Source organism: Canis lupus, chromosome 10, assembly GCF_011100685.1.
Source record: "Canis lupus familiaris isolate Mischka breed German Shepherd chromosome 10, alternate assembly UU_Cfam_GSD_1.0, whole genome shotgun sequence".
In the NCBI taxonomy this organism is placed as follows: domain Eukaryota; kingdom Metazoa; phylum Chordata; class Mammalia; order Carnivora; family Canidae; genus Canis; species Canis lupus.
In genome coordinates, this window is record NC_049231.1 from 48,303,381 (window position 1) to 48,310,523 (window position 7,143).

At 46.5% G+C, this 7,143-nt stretch overlaps 1 pseudogene; it reads right to left on the minus strand.

Annotated features, from left to right (window-relative positions):
- Nucleotides 1-371: 371 nt before the first annotated feature.
- LOC100687550 lies at nucleotides 372-706 on the minus strand (annotated as a pseudogene).
- Between the last annotated feature and the right edge of the window lie 6,437 nt (nucleotides 707-7,143).

A 7,143-nucleotide genomic window follows, 5' to 3' on the forward strand; every position in this document is an offset into this window, starting at 1 on the left:
AGGATTCAGCCACTCCAAATGTTGCTGTGGACTCACGGATAGCACCAAGGACAAAGCGTCACAATATGTTGTTAGATTTTATTTTATTTTTATTTATTTTTTTATTTTTTTATGTTGTTAGATTTTAAATGGCAGGTTACAAAAGAGGATTGCATAGCAGGATTCCTTTTTTTTTTTTTTTTGTAGATAAACTCCACACATGTGCTTGAACATGATCTAAGAGGATACATATCAAAATGTTGACAGTGAAAAAAAGAATGTTGACAGTGGCCACCCAGCAGGTGGGGTTTCAGGTGGTTGTTTTCTTTTTGCTTATTTTCATTTTCTAAATTTTATATAATGAGTAGTATATGCTCTTGTGCAGATTTTTTTTTCAGCGAAGAGGCATTAAAGATTCATGCCATAAGTTTATTTACAAACATATTGAGTATGTTGAATTCAAGAGTTTGATCCATTTTTCAGAGAGTGCACCTCTTAAAATGTTCCTTTTCACATCTGTTTAGTGGATCAATTAAAATATCTTTATTTCTTAAGCAGTTGGTGTCTTACTATAAAAAAAAAATCCAGATCCAAAATACAAAGTCATCATAAGTAGTAGCCTCCACTTGTTTTCCACTGAAAATGGCAAATTCTTCCCGGGCCTCTCCTCATAGTGGCTCCTACGGACCACAGAGGTTGTGAGCCTCTGGATGCTCTGTCCCAACATAACTCCGTTTTGTGCATTTATTTATTTATTTATATTTTTATTTTTTTTCAAAGATTTTATTTATTTATTTATTCATAGAGACAGAGAGAGAGAGAGAGAGGCAGAGGCACAGGCAGAGGGAGAAGCAGGCTCCATGCAGGGAGCCCGACATGGGACTCACCAGGGTCCCCAGGATAAAACCCCGGGCTGCAGGCGGCGCTAAACCCCTGTGCCACTGGGGCTGCCCTGTGCATTTTTTTAAAGGGCAATGTGGGGGACATTGGGTGAAGGGCTGCGGGTGAGCCAAAGATGGTCTACACCGGCCAGGTTCTCGATGGATTGCTTCTCTTTGTTCCATTTACCCGCAAGATCACCAGGAGACACCATCTCCTAGGAAGCACAGGCAGCTGGGGCAGAGGGTCTGACCCAATTCTAGAAGGCCCTAGGGATGTATATTCAGGATCTCAGAGGCCCCTACTCTTTCCCCTAGAAAGGGAAAGGTGCCCACCAGGGCATTTGAGATCACTTGGCCCATGCCTTCAGGGGAGCCCCTCGTGGGTTCTCATGCCACCCAGGTAACATGAGAAGAGCAGGCAGGTAAAAGAGAATACACTGCATAACCTGAATCTGTCTGAGGTCACAGTGGAGAAAACCTTCTGATGAAGCCGACAAGCAATTAAACCATTTTTGAACATAAAACCAAAATATTTTCACCTCAGTGCCTGTCTCTAAACATCCTCCTTCCTCCATCATGAATTAGCGAACATGGAAGTCTCTAAGGTGTCCCACATTTTTACCTGAGGTGATTTAGGTAGCACGAAGGATAAAATCATTGGTGAAACAAATTAAGTTACCTTCGGCCTGCGTTGTACTTCTAGACTCTGGGTCTCCTCCTTCTCCAAGATTCTTTTTTCCTCTCCCGATGTTATTGAGATAGAACTGACACGTAATATTGTTTTAGTTTTAGGTATACAACACAATGATTTGGTGTATGTTTATATTGCAAAACAATCTCCACAATAAGTTTAGTTAGCTGCATTTTGTTTCACAATTGGCTACTGATCTTTGAGCTGCTACTCACTCCATGAGAAATCTCCAAGAAGTCCACTGGAGGAAGACAAATACTGTATGATCTCACTTACATGCAGAGAATAAATCTTAAAAGTTCTCATCACACACACACATACACACACACACAATTGTAACTACGGGAAGTGATGGATGTTAACTAAAGGTCAAAGTGGCAACTGTTCCACTTTCCCAAATCTGCCTAGTGTAAGCCCAGAACCTAAGGATACGGTGCTAGGAAAGGCCAGTTTTGTTTTGTTTTGTTTTTTAAGATTTTTATTTATTCATGAGAGACACACACAGAGAGAGAGAGAGAGAGGCAGAGACACAGGCAGAAGGAGAAGCAGGCTCCACACAGGAAGTCCGACGTGGGACTCAATCCCGGGTCTCCAGGATCAGGCCCTGGACCGAAGTCAGCGCTAAGCCACTGAGCCACCTGGGCTGCCCTGAAAGACCAATTTGAAGCATATTTGTAGAGAAAAAAGAGTGGGACAAAATAGTGAATGTGTCAGTGCTTCCGATGTCCACCAGTGAAGCTGGCTGGGTTACCCCCATCCCGGGGCCATGTTGATGTGAGGTAGGAAGTAAAAGAAGAAGTGGAAAAGTGTTCACAAACCTCTTATGTACAGTGACTACTACCTCCGAGAGCCACCCTTCCTCCTATGGAGAGAGAACCTATAAAGGGGGGCGTGAATGTTCCCCCCAATACCCACCAGAGTGGGAAAGAGGACTGAGAGAAGTTCTGTCCTCCTCCACATAGAGAGGCAGAAGCACGATGGGTGAGGGGATGGAGAGAAGTTTCCTCTCTCCCCAGCAAGGCCATGCCCAATAGAAAGGAAGGACGGAAGGTTGGCCTTGAGACATGACCTCATTCATCCCCACCTTGAATCCATACCATCCCTAACCTCTGTGGTTCTGAGATTCATCTGCCTTCACTTGGAGAACCTTCGGAAAGTCTTCTTCTTACCTGTCAATAAGCACAGCCTCATCCCTCCATCTCCCTAGGTTGACCCTCCTGTGCAGCAGGAACTCTGAAACTGCTCTCTGTGTTGTTTCGCCCACCTGAGGCCTCCCCAAAGGAGACAGTGGTCCTTGGTTGCCAATTCTGTCCCTCCTCCTAAATTGTTGATGAAAGACAGTGGGAAGATCTGACAAGAGAGGAGGGGGTGAGCCAGAGGGCTGAACTTCTGTTCCTAGAACAGTCCTAAACCACAAGGTCAAGTGTCATAAATGACTAGCCCACTCTCTCCTTTAGACAATGGAGAGTGAATAAGGATTCCTATTAGCCACTGGAGCGTTTCCTCATATTTCAGAATATGGCCTGAATGATGAAATGACTGTAGACAACATATTTGGGGGCTCTGTCCCCTTTTCTGGGAACTGAGTTCTGCCTATGGGACTTCCTACCCTCACAAAAGGAGCAGGTGTAGATGGCCATGACTTGTCTTATGTTCTCCTCGCCCTCCAGCGTCAGCTGACTGGACCAGGGGTGAGCACTAGACTTAAGAGGAGTGTGCATAAGCTAGCAAGCCTTCCAGATTCTCCCCTCTATGCAAACAAAGCATATTTGGGAGCAGGCATTGGAGAGAAAGGCCATGTAGAATGGGTGTTGGAATTAATGGCAGGGCAAAGCCAAGCTTCATGCTTGGAGGGGAGGAGTGGTCAGAGGGAGCAAAATGGTCTGTAAAGAGAATAAGACCGAGCAGGAAAAAGAAACCAAGGATGACAAAAAGTGGGAAAGAAGGGAAGGAGAATGGAAAGAAGGAAAGACAGGTGCAGAGAGCCAGAGAAATCCAGAGGAGGCCGAGAATCTTTCTGGCTCCCCATGGCTTCTCATTGCCAGCTTCAGTTCCCACAGGGCCTGAATTTACTTTATTTCTAGAAGACACTTCTACCTCCTTTTAGGAATCATCTTTTTTCTTAAGTAAACTGTAGGTTCCTGGAAGCCTTTGAGCTCTGACTCAAACTATGACCCTAGCTGTGGTGGCAGGACGGGATGGTTTGAGAGAGCTGGAGTCTACCAGTGGACATGCCCCGTTGGGTGAAACAAGCACCTGAGGGCAGAGCCAGTGCAGGGACCCTGTGAAATCAGGGGCAGCTTACCCAGGGAAGTCTGGGCAGACAAGCAATTGGCATCTGAACAGAAAATGGGCAGAGAACTGGGTCCCTGGGATCAGAGACAAGATAGGGCAGACGGTAGAAGGGAAGTGGCTGAGTCAGAGCAGGGTTCCAGTTCTGAAAATCTTGGACAGAGATTCACCCAAATGGATCCTATAACCAGAACCAAGATGGGCCAAGATTTTGGGCTTCTCCTTTAAAGACAGGAAAAGAACATCTTAAACACACACACACACACACACACACACACACACACACACACACAATAAAGAACATCTTTGTCAGTGTTTCCAAAAGCCCCATATCATTTGAGTCTTCATTGAAAGCGGTAGCTATTGCCAGACCACTTCCTGTGCTCTGGAGGACTCCAACTCCAGAGTGCCTGGGGCCCCCCTTTAACTCCACAAATCCCTTACCCTATTTACAGTCAATTCTTGTTATTGGTAGTTATGTTCTATAAAGTCACCTGTTCACCGAATCAGCAAATACTGAACCATTGGGTCTAGGGGAAATACAGGGTTACTTTCCTGCAAGCCTCTGATCACATTTTCATGAATGGGTCAATGCATAACCTTGTTTCATGTGTGTTTCTGTTTAAAGATATCTTATTTAATGTATGTGGGTGATTCATTAACATTGGATTCAAGGCCAACAGCTCTACAACTCATGCCTGAACAAAGCTTATCTAACACACTTATTTTCTCCAGAAGGCGTGTCACAGCCTTTTAAGGTGCATTAGAACCTTTACCACAATGGCAGTGCCAATAAATGGAGGAGCCATTACGTGTGTTCCTCCCAGAAACAATGACAGCTCTTTAGCGGAAGAGAGAAAGATTACTTATTAATTTTCATAGCCAGAGTGCCTAGCACAAGGCCTGGCTCCTAACAATCACTCAATAAATATCTGATGAAAGAATCATAGAATCAGGGAAGAAGCCCAGTTCCAAGAGTCTGTACCGGGCTCATAGCAACAGCAATAGCAATGGTTCTCTGACTGTCTGCAAGTTTGCCTGCCATGATGGGACTTGGTCCTTTCTGAGGCTGAGCCTGCAGGAAGGGATTCAACCGAGGAGAGAGGAGTAAACACTAGGCAGGGCCCGGAAGCACTCATCATTGCACACAAGGGAGCACAGGTAATCAGCGACTTTCAGCAAAGAACCGTCCATGACCACTCACAACATGGGAAGCCACGTTCCGGGCTCAGGCGGTCAGCTGAGCTGGTGAGGAGTCAGGGAGGTATCCCAACTGGAAAAGGAAGGAGATGCATGTGTGCAAATTGCACTTACTTACATGAAAGTGCTGAGGAATAATCTGCTTCATTAACATGGCACCAAAACTTCTAGTTGTAACTGGGTCAGATAAATAGCCTAGACAACAAGCCCTATGCACAGATCATCACTTGCCTAACTTTTTGTCTCCGTCTTTTTATTAGTTTACCCCCCTGAGCAGGCTATTTTAAAAGAGACTGCCCCTGCAACAAATGGCATTTTAAGTAACTACTTTTCCATTGTTATTAGTGGCACAGAATTGCCACTCAAGCTTCTCACCACCAAGAGATGCCACACGGAGTGATTCTCTTCTAGCCAAAAGTAAAAAAGCTTGAAATTTGCTCTGCTTATAGTGGTTAAATATACATGATTTGGGCTTTTAAAATACTGAATTAGGGGATCCCTGGGTGGCTCAGCGGTTTAGCGCCTGCCTTCGGCCCAGGGTGTGATCCTGGTGTCCCAGGATCAAGCCCCGCATCACGCCTCCTGCATGGAGCCTGCTTCTCCCTCTGCCGGTGTCTCTGCCTCTCTCTCTCTGTGTGTCTCTCATTAATAAACAAATAAAATTTTTAAAAGAAAAATACTGAATTAACTTGAGCCTATCCATTGCTACGGATTTCACTGATCTCTTGGGAAACCTCAGATGGACGGTAACGGACACTGATGTCTGGATTCCCCAGTGCTCACGACAGCAGTGCACGCACAGGTGAACTTTGTGAGCCTCTGCGGGGGTTTTAGCCACAGCTCACCCAGCCCAGGTGAAGTGGCTTCCGGCCTCTCTCTTGTGCTCTGTTCTCGACAGACCCAGACAAGCGTTCTCAGCCATCCTAGGCCCCAGCATGGTGGGCTGTGAACCTCTGCTCTTGCCTGCATTTGCAGAGCCACACACACACACACACACACACACACACACACACTCGAGGGGCTCAGTCAACACTGGCAGACTTTTTACATCCCTTCTATTCAACTATCATGGATGGATCCCCTACGAGGAAGTAAAATTCTCTTGTCCAAGGTTCTTCTTCTGACACCCCCTGGGATCTCTGAGCCCTTTCCCTCAACAGAGATAGAAGAAATGACCACACCTGTGCTAGAGAGTTCAGAGAAAGAATCCAAGGAACGCGGTGGCAGGGCTGGGTTATGGCAGAGGGAGCAGGCTGCTGTCTCATCGCCTCGGCTCTGGTTTGAAGAATGAAATGCTGTAATTATATATTTGGATGCTTCCATAGGCACATGAGATTAAATCCCTTGGCAGATCACTGCTCCTATCAATAGGGACACATTCCCGAGATGTGCCTGCCTGTGATCCGTGCCTGCCAATTGGACATTCCCTTACTCAGACTGCCCGCTTGGGCCTTCCTCCTTCCTGCTGCCCACTGCCCGTCAGCTCACCCAGGCTGGGGCCTCAGGGCATGCAGGGGCAGTTTTTCTGAAGATCACGGGAACACCTCTGGCCAAGCGGTCAGTGACACCTGAGTGCTGATTCCTGGCAAACAGAGAGCACTAAGTTGGGAGCCGTGTTCTCCAGGCTCCGCCTCAGCTCCTGCATGAAATCTGCTCCAGCATGCAATCGGTTCTCAGTTTCCCCACCCAGGACTGTATGCTCTGGACAAATACAATCCCCCTCCTATACGGTCCCTGCTCCTCAACAGTTGAACATGTCTGGAGAAAAGCAGATGGCCGCACTGACGGGTCTCACTTTGAATTTAACACCACAAATGTCAAGTGGACACTCAGCACTGTCGAAAAGTCCTAAGCTTTCCCCAGACTATTGAACTCTCCTCTTCCAGGTGGTTATTCCCTCCTTCTCCTCTCTCCTCAAACCTTCAATGCCCTCCTCTTGCTCATTTCTCTCAGCTAATACAATACTTTTTATTTCATTGAGAAAAAAATAGAAGCATCAAAAAAGAATCTTTTCATCCTGTCACTGATCAACCAACCCCCCCACACCTGTGTCACCTGCTCTCCCTCCCCTACCCCCGGCCCCCTCCACCAGGAGGGACC